General features: G+C 36.8%; 1 protein-coding gene across 1 annotated transcript in view; it reads left to right on the forward strand.

The window, feature by feature from the left end:
• The window catches only part of CNTNAP4 (contactin associated protein like 4), a 292,160-nt gene that overhangs the window by 75,320 nt on the left and 205,264 nt on the right, over positions 1-11,576 (forward strand). The gene's annotated exons all lie outside the window — the stretch shown is intronic.

Genomic DNA, 11,576 nt, shown 5'->3' on the forward strand with positions numbered 1-11,576 from the left:
CATAGTCTCTCGGGGAAAGAAGTATAGTCAGTACTGCAAGTTGTTTACCGATCTCTTAAGTAGAAATACAGAATTTTCAGACTTACATTGAAAACATTTTCCAAGAGAAAGTATGGTAAATGTTCATTTTCTAATACATTTTGTGGTAAATTTATGAGAATGCTAAGGGTAAATTTATTTTACAGGGTTATCAAAAATTGAAAACAACCCTATTAGTCCATTAAATAGTGTGGGAGTCTAAGAAATAAATAAGACTTGTATAAAAATTTTTTTGTTCAAAAACATAATAGTCTCGCATTGTTATTTATTTATTTATTTATTTATTTATTTATTTTTGAGACAGAGTCTCACTGTCACCCAGGCTGGAGTGCAGTGCTGCGATCTCGGCTCACGGCAAACTCCGCCTCCCAAGTTCAAGCAATTCTCCTACTTCAGCCTCCCGAGTAGCTTGGATTACAGGCGCCCACCACCACACTGGCTAATTTTTGTGTTTTTAGTAGAGACGGGGTTTCAGCATATTGGCCAGGCTGGTCTCGAACTCCTGGCCTCAAGCAGTCCACGTGCCTCGGCATCCTAAAGTGCTGGGATTATAGGCGTGAGCCACTAAGCCCAGCCTGCATTGTCTTTATTTAAAATTAGTCAAAATAATTTGTTCCTTTTATTTCTTCTGATAACTGAGATTTTTGAAACCCTGTTTCTTTCTCTGGTATATGGGAATTTATATATATAATATGTGGAGTTGTATATGTATCTATAAACCCCTTATCTATAAACCCTTCTCTAGTCTCTGTAAAGTGTATAAATGTGTAAATTGCTGTGTGTTCTAAACAGTGGTGCAGCTCCTGTAAGAGGGAGACTGGGAAAGAGGCATTTTGTGATAAAGTGGGTGACATTTGTAGTTGATTGATAAATAAACCTGGATATGGCATATAAACACCTGATGGAAGAAGGAAGCTAAAGGAGGTTTGATGACAAAGAAAAGACTTCTTTCTTAGTACAGAAAAATATTTGTTTGGATCTTATGTGGGCTAAGAACAACACACTGCAATCAAAGAACTATATTTCCCCCTCTGGCTGAGCTGCTGGAACCAGAGAAAATGGGTTACTTAATGAAGCATCATTCTTAGCACATAGATAATTTGGAAACCTATTTGGGCACATAATGATAATTTTCTTTGACCAGTCAATTGTCTCTTTTTTGAAATTCCTACAACTCCGTCATACATTATACACTCATTCAAGAAATGGACTGTGATTTACTCACTTTTGTATCTTTAAAGCTCTTGGTGGCCATTCAATCCATGCTTATTGATGTAATTGGAATTGAGAGAAGTAGCCTTGCTCTTTCTTTAGAGGGAGCAACAGTGGGGCTAGAAGAAGTTGCCTATAAGCAGTTTTAAGAGAAGCTGTTTAAAATCCAAAGCAAGTTGAAGCTGTAAGAGGAAAAAACCAAAACAAAACAACACACACACCCCAAAACTCCAAACACTGGGTATTACGGTTCAACTAATTCCATGAAAGCCATTCAAACTAGGGATAAAATAAACAGTAATTATGAACCAATAACAATAAAAACGTAATGAGGTATTTATTTAACTAGCTATTTGGATTATCTTCTACTCTTTTTTGAATTAAGCATTGGAATTTAAGCTAGATAAGTAGTGGCTAACGCATGCTAATATTTAGGTATGTTAATTAAAGTGTATTTTTTAAAAAAAGTGATCAATGAATCAGGAAAATTGTTGTACTTCTGTTAAGCAAGCTTGGGGAAAGCCAAATCCAGGCACCGCCATTTACGTTACTTGCTCACTCTTACTAAACTTGAGGCACTCATGGTGAAATGGTGGCATGAATGCTATCCTTACTAATCCAAACCAATAGAAGTAAAAGCATGGCATCTATCATAATCCTGTTAAGGTAACATTGCTTTCTAGACTCTGCTGTAATTTGTGGATTTACTCAGTGTCTTCCCCTCTTGAGTGTGAGCTGTGTAAATACTGTACCTTGTGACCTTTCATCTCAGCATCCCCAAAGTGTAATAGCACCTGGCATCTCACAGTCAAATATTAAATGTTTATTGAAGGAATGAGTGAATAAAATGCACTTTCTTGTAGAATACTCTTCTGATCACTCTAAAAGTGACTCTCTCTTGCCTGCATCACCTCTTCTTTTTAGTACATTATGCTGTACTAATTTCATATACCAGTTAGAATGGCACATTTTTCTTTTCCCTATAAATTTTGAGCTTTTTTATGAGCCAGATTTTCTTTTTCTAATCTTAGCATTTCTGGCATCCAACATCCAGTGTGGCACATGACTTTTGTTGAGTAAATAGGTGAAAGAACCAATAAATGAATGGATTTGAATATGTCAGTCTGCTAATCTGTGCCTATCTTTGTCCAAATTTCTGGAAGGTATCAAAAGTTCATTAACTCACTGAAGAAGACTGGGCATTGTGGCTCACACCTGTAATCCCAGCACTTTGGGAGGTCAAGGTGGGAGGATCACTTGAGGCCAGGAGTTCGAGACCAGCCTGATGACCAACATGGTGAAACCCCGTCGCTACTAAAAATACAAAAAAGTTAACTGGGCGTGGTGACATGCGCGTGTAATCCCAGCTACTTGGGAGGCTGAGATGGGAGGATTGCTGGAACTTGGGAGGCAGAGGTTGCAGTGAGCTGAGATTGCGCCGCTGCACTCCAGCCTGGGTGACAGAGCGAGACTCCATTTCAAAAACAAAACCAAAACAAACAGCAACAACAAAATCACTGAAGAGATAAGGTATATATATTAGAGCAAACCAAAGAAAGATTCAGCGGAACATGCAAACATTAGGTACAGATTCCTAAGCATGTGGAAATGGACAGAATGTGGAGATCACTGTAAGCTGAATTTGTCAAAGAAGTAAGGCTTACATAGGTCTTGAAGAAAGCATTATAGTTTAGATTATGGAAGGATTAAGGAGGCTATTTTATGAAGATAGAAAGATGTGAAAAAAGCATGGAGATTGGGACTATCCAGAGTTACGGTTTCCTGTGTAATAACTAGTGAGATTACTGGTCAGATTGGACTATCAAGTTTTGGAAAGACTGGAAGATAATTTTGGATATGGCAAAGAAAGTGGACAGATAACTTTAAATGTCAAGATCAAAGTTAAGACTTAGTACAATAGACACCATAACCACACATAACATAGCTAAGTTTTAGTGTAGATAAAACAACCCCAAGTCGCTGAAAGTATATGTATGTGTGTGTATATATATGTATGTGTATATATGTATGTGTGTGTATATATGTATGTATGTGCATGTGTGTGTGTGTGTATATATATGTGTATATATGTATGTATTTCCTGTTAATCCTAGGTGGCTTCAAAGTTTTATTCTACTCTATGGTTACTCTGGTCCCACTCTAAAGGAAGCTGTCTCTCTGTGAATGGCTCATTATTGAAGCAGGAAAATTGAAATATGGTGAATTGTGCCCTGTCTCTTGACTTTTCTGCCTGGAAGAACACAGACCACTTCAATTTGCATTTTTCAAGCCAAAGAACAATTTCAAATTGATGTATGTCATAAAAAAGCCTAACCCTTTGTTACATTTTACAAATATGTATTTCCCAACTTTTTGTTTTCTGGCCCAGTTTTTGTAGATATTTTAGAATGTATACCAATTATACCAAATATGCCAATTTCCTTTAAGAGCTTCACAATCGGCTCCAGATGATACAAATAAGTCTACAAAAGAGGGTTAGGAAACACATAAGGCATTACGCAAATATGTGATACAAAAAGAAAGAAAAGACAAGTGTTATTGGTTTAGGAACAAACACAATAAAAACAATCAGCACGGATTGAAATGCTGCAGGGAAAATGCTTCATTCTCTCCTCATTCGATCTCACTTCGAATGCCAGGCAGAACAATGACTTCTACGTACCTGAAATAATTAATAAAATGCTCTGCCACTTCTTACAAATAATCCTGAAGAAGAAAGACAGACTATTTTACAATCTATACAGATCATTTAATAGAAATGCAAACTTGATAGATACGTGATATTTTAAAATATTACACGTTGAAATATTTCTTTAGTAAAAAATTTTTAGCACAATGTTCATAAAATATAATTTATACAAAGTATTCTGCTGAATGGCAAATGTATATTTTATGAAAATTCAGAAAATGCAAACTAGTAAACTTTCTCTTCAGATTGAACACAAAATTCCTCAACATCTATAATAAAAAGATTCTCTTCAGTTTATTGCACATGATTGAAAAAGTAAACATAAGGTATAATTTTCACTCACTTAGGAACAATTGTTGAGATATCATGAAATCAACGTCTTAGAAATTATTTTAAGTGGATAACATGTGCAGGAACTTTACAGGCAAATTCTCCGAATCCTTTCTGATAAATGCCTGAGATTCTTCTGCACTGCAGACTACAAGGGCAATGAATGGGGTGGTACCAGTCTTAAAAACCGAGTAAATATGATTGTTAAACACAAGAATAGTTTGCTTTATTGTAAAATAGAGTTCAGTTGTACTTGATTTTTCAAACAAAAACCTTTATTGACTATATGAAGTTAGTATCTCTTTATTTTTGTTTTTTGACTGGAAGTGTCCAGTGTCATGGTTCTAGGTTTGGCTGGTGAAAGACACGGAGACCCTGTGGCATGGTATAGTCAGTTAGGCAGAAGTACTACCTGTCACAAAATATTCAGGCCGTTATTATCACTGCGAATGACTGAGTTGTCAACTCTGTAAGCCAGACAGGGTAGAAACACTACCTGCGAAGATTTCCACATGCATTTGTTTTAAGTCAAATAAGTGCCTAGGGATAGTTTAATAGAAAATCTGAGGAGGCAGAAGTGCAAAAGAGATATATGCTGTAGGGTAGGTGACTCTCCTCCTTGTGAGTGGCATTTTTCCTTCTTTCATGTGGAGCCCTTATTCTGTTGACCTAAGCCTACAAGCAGCATTTGTGGTGATAGAAGGTATAGCAATACTAATGCCACGTGTGTCAACATGTCAAGCTGTCAAACTTAATACGCTGCAATACTTGCCTCAGTACTTGGCAAATGCCTAGAGAGTGCCTGAAGCTGCTTATATGTTTCAAGACACTGATCCAAAACATATTTTAATGAAAGTCTACATTATTAGTCTAAATCTCCAGGAAGCTTCCTGTTTATATTTCTATTTAGCTCCATATTCTCTAGGTTTTGAAAATGATTAACCTGCTAATGCGTGGTTAAAACTTTTTTTTTAAAACTTTTTAATTGTAGTAAAAAAACTTAACATGAAATCTACCCTCTCGACAAATTTTTAAGTGCACAATACAATATTGTTCACTATAAGTTCCGTGTTGTACAGCAGATCTCCAGGACTCAATCATCTTGCTTAACTGGAACATTTTATCTGTTGAATGACATCTCCTCATTTCATCCTTTTCCTGTCCTCTGGCAACCATCATTCAACTTTCTGCTTCTATAGATTTGACTATTTTAGATACATGTACCTCATGTGAAAGTGGCAACATGCATTATTTGTCCTTCTGTGACTGGTTTATTTCACTTAGCATAATGTCCTCAAAGTTTGTGCTGAAAGAACTTTCAGGCAGAATGTGCTTTTTTTTTTTTTTTTTTAAAGTCTGAATAACATTCCATTGCATGTAAATACCACCATGTTAAAATCTCTTCATTTGCTTATGGACATTTAGGTTGTTGCCACATCTTTGCTGTTGTAAATAATGATGCAATGAATATGAGGGAGCAGATGTCTCTTTGAGATCCTGATTTCAATTCTTTTGGATAAATGCCTGGGATCAGGATTACTGAATCACATGGAATTTCTGTTTTTAATTTTTGAGGAAGTTCCATACTGCATACTGTTTTCCATGGAGGTTGTGCCATTTTATATACCTACCAACTGTGTACTAGGGTTCCGATTTCTCCAATTTCTTGTCAATGCTTGTTATTTTTTTGTTTTCATTGTTTAAATGATAGATAGCCTAACAGGTGTGAGGTGATATCTCATTGTGGTTTTGATTTGCATTTCCCTGATGACTGGTAATGTTGAGTATCGTTTACCTACCTACTGGTTATGTGTATATCTTCTTTGGAGAACTGTCTGCTCAAGTCTTTCGCTCATATTAAAATCAGGTGTTTTCCCTCTTTTTTTGCTATTGAGTTGGGGAAGTTATTGATATATTTTTACTATACTATTATTATATATTTAGTTTATACATACTAATGATAAATGATCCAAGAAGGAAATTTAAAACATAGTCTCATTTACAATAGTATCAAAAAGAATAAAATACTTCGGAATAAACTTCACCATGGGGGCAAAAGAGTTGTACACTGAAAACTACAAAACATTGCTGAAAGAAGTGAAAGCAGAACCAAATAAATGAAAATATTTCTGTGTTCATGGATTAGAAAACTTAATATTGTTAAAATGTCTGTACTACTCAAAGCAATCTATAGATTCAATGCAATCCCTATCAAAATCCCAATGACATTTTGTTACAGAAATAGAAAAAAATCCTAAAATTTATATAAAACCAGAAATTTAGGTAGAACCACAAACATTGTTTTGAATATCCACAACAATCTTGAGAAAGAACAAAGCTAGAGGTATCACACGTCTGATTTCAAAATATATTACAAAACTACAGTATGGTACTGGCATAAAGACAGACATATAGACCAATAAAACAGCATAAAGTCCAGAAATAAACCCACATATTTATGGCCAACTGATCTTCCACAAGGGTGTCAAGAACAAACACAGGAGCAGAAAACCAAATAACGTATGTTCTCACTTATAAGTGGGAACATAGAGTGCATATGGAGATAAAGAAGGGAACAGCACACACCAGAACCTAGTTGTGGGTGGAGGGTGGGAGGAGGGTGAGGATCAAAAAACTACCTGTGAGGTACGATGCTTATTACCTGGTTCACAAAATACTCTGTACATAAAACCCCTGTGACACACAATTTACCTATGTAACAAACCTGCACATGTATACACACATGTATACATGTGTGTATATGTATATACACAATGGGGGCCAGGCATGGCGGATCATACCTGTAATCCTAGCATTCTGGGAGGAGGAGGAGGTATCATTTGAGGCCAGGAGTTCAAGACCAGCCTGGGCAATATAGTGAGACTCATGCTCATTAAAAAATAGTAATAGACAATGGGGAATGTATAGTCTCTTCAACAAATGCTACTGGGAAAACTGGATATCCACATGCAAAACAATGAAATTAAACCATTATCTTTTTTTTTTTCTTTTGGAGACAGGGTCTCACTCTTTCGCCCAGGCTGGAGTGCAGTGGCAGTGGATCCTGGCTCATTGCAACCTCTGCCTTCTGGGTTCAGGTGATTCTTCTGCCTGAGCCTCCTGAGTAGCAGGGATTACAGGTGTGTGTCACCACACCCAGATAATTTTTTATTTTTAGTAGAGATGGGGTTTCACCATGTTAGCCAGGCTGATCTTGAACTCCTGACCTTAGGTGATCCACCCACCTTGGCCTCCCAAAGTGCTGAAATTACAGGCGTGAGCCACTGCGCCCGGCCTGGACCCTTATCTTATACCATATAAAAAAATTAACTCAAAATGGATTAAAGACTTAAATGGAAAACCTGAAACTGTAAAACTGCTAGAAAAAAATGTATAGAAATAGCTTCACGACCTTGGTCTTAGTAATGCATAATATTTTTAGATGTGATACCAAAAGCACAGACAACAAAATGAAAAATAAACAAGTGGAACTACATCAACAAAAACCTTCTGTATAGCAAACAACAAAGTGAACAGTCATCCTAAAAAATGAGAGAAATATTTGGGAACCATATCTGATAGGGAGTTAATATTAAAAAAGCATTTGAGTTTTAAATATGACCTCAATCACACATCAACACAGTTAGTTTGCTAGGCATCTTCTTTATTAAGTAGTGTCGGTGGGTCTGTATCATCTCTTTGCATCTGTGCACATTCTGTGGCATGTTTTGTCAATCCCTTCTCATAAACTGCTGTGAGGTGCATGTATATCAGAGCTTTACCTCAATATATAATATACAAGAAAATATATGTGAGTTGTAATCCCAGCACTTTGGGAGGCTAGGATGAGTGGATCACTTGAGGCCAGGAGTTTGAGACCAGCCTGGCCAGGATGGTAAAATCCTGTATCTATTAAGAATACAAAAATTAGCTGGGCATGGTGGTGCACACCTGTAATCCCAGCTACTCTGGAGGCTGAGGCATGAGAATCACTTGAACCTGGGAGGTGGAGGTTGCAGTGAGCTGATGTCATGCCACTACATTCCAGCCTGGGTGACAGAGTGAGATTCCGTCTCAAAAAAGGAGGGGGAAGAAAAAGAAAAAATGTATGAACTCTTATGACCTGTAGATACACAAAGCCATGTGAGATAAATTGTGATATTGCTTCACAGTCTTTAAATGGATCTGTTTGTAAGCAAACAAAAAACTTATTTGGAAAGAGAACTAGAGTTAGCAGTGAATTTAATTTGGTGCCTCTTCAGAGTGCACACCCCCATTCCAGTTCATTTTCAAATAATCAACCTGAGAACAACATTTTTAAAACACTTGACAACTTGTATCTTACATTCTACCATGTGATAATTCAATGACAACATCATTCCCTTTTCTCTATTCCCTCTTATCACAGCTGTGATATGATGTGTTAGACATCTGCTTTTTGGCTGCTTCATTCCCTAGGCGGCTACATTTTGCATTTTTCAATCTGGAAGCAATTCTGTCCTTCTGAAGTGTTTCTTCATTATTCCTTAAGACCTGGACAAAACTAATACTTCCCATTCACTTTGCTAATTTTCCATCTTTAATTTTCAACTTTATTAAGTATATTTTACATAAAGATGAAATTAAAAAATATTTAAAACTATTCTATAGGTTGCCTGTTCACTCTGACAATAGTTTCTTTTGCTGTGCAGAAACTCTTTAGTTTAATTAGTATCCCATTTGTCTATTTTGGCTTTTGTTGTCATTGCTTTTGGTGTTTTAGTCATGAAGTCTTTGCCCTTGCCTATGTCCTGAATTGTATTGCCTAGGTTTTCTTCTAGGGTTTTTTATGGTTTTAGGTCTTATGTTTAAGTCTTTCATCCATCTTGAGTTAATTGTTGTGTAAGGTGTGAGGAAGGGATCCAGTTTCAGCTTTCTGCTTGTGGCTAGTCAGTTTTCCCAACACCATTTATTAAATAGGGAATCCTTTCCCCATTGCTTGTTTTTGTCAGGTTTGTCAAAGATCAGATGGTTGTAGATGTGTGGCATTATTTCTGAGTGCTCTGTTCTGTTCCGTTGCTCTATATATGTGTTTTGGTATCAGTACCATGCTGTTTTTGTTACTGTAGCCTTGTAGTATAGTTTGAAGTCAGGTAGCTTGATATTTCCAGCTTTGTTCTTTTTGCTTGGGATTTTCTTGGCTGTGTGGGCTCGTTTTTGGTTCCGTATGAAATTTAAAGTAGTTTTTTTTCTAATTCTGTGAAGAAAGTCAGTGGAGAAACTAAGATTTGAAGTGGATACAATTATATTTCTTTTTTTTTTTTTTTTTTCTTACACATCTTTCTTTTTTTTTTTTAATTTATTTATTATTATTATACTTTAAGTTGTAGGGTACATGTGCATAACGTGCAGGTTTGTTACATATGTATACTTGTGCCATGTTGGTCTGCTGCACCCATCAACTCGTCATTTACATCAGGTATAACTCCCAGTGCAATCCCTCCTCCCTCCCCCCTCCCCATGATAGGCCCCGGTGTGTGATGTTCCGCTTCCTGAGTCCAAGTGATCTCATTGTTCAGTTCCCACCTATGAGTGAGAACATGCGGTGTTTGGTTTTCTGTTCTTGTGATAGTTTGCTAAGAATGATGGTTTTCAGCTGCATCCATGTCCCTACAAAGGACGCAAACTCATCCTTTTTTATGGCTGCATAGTATTCCATGGTGTATATGTGCCACATTTTCTTAATCCAATCTGTCACTGATGGACATTTGGGTTGATTCCAAGTCTTTGCTATTGTGAATAGTGCTGCAATAAACATACGTGTGCATGTGTCTTTATAGCAGCATAATTTATAATCCTTTGGGTATATCCCCAGTAATGGGATGGCTGGGTCATATGGTACATCTAGTTCTAGATGTTTGAGGAATTGCCATACTGTTTTCCATAATGGTTGAACTAGTTTACAATCCCACCAACAGTGTAAAAGTGTTCCTATTTCTCCACATCCTCTCCAGCACCTGTTGTTTCCTGACTTTTTAATGATCGCCATTCTAACTGGTGTGAGATGGTATCTCATTGTGGTTTTGATTTGCATTTCTCTGATGGCCAGTGATGATGAGCATTTTTTCATATGTCTGTTGGCTGTATGAATGTCTTCTTTTGAGAAATGTCTGTTCATATCCTTTGCCCACTTTTTGATGGGGTTGTTTGGTTTTTTCTTGTAAATTTGATTGAGTTCTTTGTAGGTTCTGGATATTAGCCCTTTGTCAGATGAGTAGATTGCAAAAATTTTCTCCCATTCTGTAGGTTGCCTGTTCACTCTGATGGTAGTTTCTTTTGCTGTGCAGAAGCTCTTTAGTTTAATTAGATCCCATTTGTCAATTTTAGCTTTTGCTGCCGTTGCTTTTGGTGTTTTAGACATGAAGTCTTTGCCCATGCCTATGTCCTGAATGGTACTACCTAGGTTTTCCTCTAGGATTTTTATGGTATTAGGTCTAACATTTAAGTCTCTAATCCATCTTGAATTAATTTTCGTATAAGGAGTAAGGAAAGGATCCAGTTTCAGCTTTCTACTTATGGCTAGCCAATTTTCCCAGCACCATTTATTAAATAGGGAATCCTTTCCCCATTTCTTGTTTTTCTCAGGTTTGTCAAAGATCAGATGGCTGTAGATGTGTGGTATTATTTCTGAGGACTCTGTTCTGTTCCACTGGTCTATATCTCTGTTTTGGTACCAGTACCATGCTGTTTTGGTTACTGTAGCCTTGTAGTATAGTTTGAAGTCAGGTAGCGTGATGCCTCCAGCTTTGTTCTTTTGACTTAGGATTGTCTTGGAGATGCGGGCTCTTTTTTGGTTCCATATGAACTTTAAAGCAGTTTTTTCCAATTCTGTGAAGAAACTCATTGGTAGCTTGATGGGGATGGCATTGAATCTATAAATTACCTTGGGCAGTATGGCCATTTTCACGATATTGATTCTTCCTATCCATGAGCATGGTATGTTCTTCCATTTGTTTGTGTCCTCTTTTATTTCACTGAGCAGTGGTTTGTAGTTCTCCTTGAAGAGGTCCTTTACATCCCTTGTAAGTTGGATTCCTAGGTATTTGATTCTCTTTGAAGCAATTGTGAATGGAAGTTCATTCATGATTTGGCTCTGTGTTTGTCTGTTACTGGTGTATAAGAATGCTTGTGATTTTTGCACATTAATTTTGTATCCTGAGACTTTGCTGAAGTTGCTTATCAGCTTAAGGAGATTTTGGGCTGAGACAATGGGGTTTTCTAAATATACAATCATGTCATCTGCAAA

Source organism: Theropithecus gelada, chromosome 20 (genome assembly GCF_003255815.1).
Source record: "Theropithecus gelada isolate Dixy chromosome 20, Tgel_1.0, whole genome shotgun sequence".
NCBI lineage: Eukaryota > Metazoa > Chordata > Mammalia > Primates > Cercopithecidae > Theropithecus > Theropithecus gelada.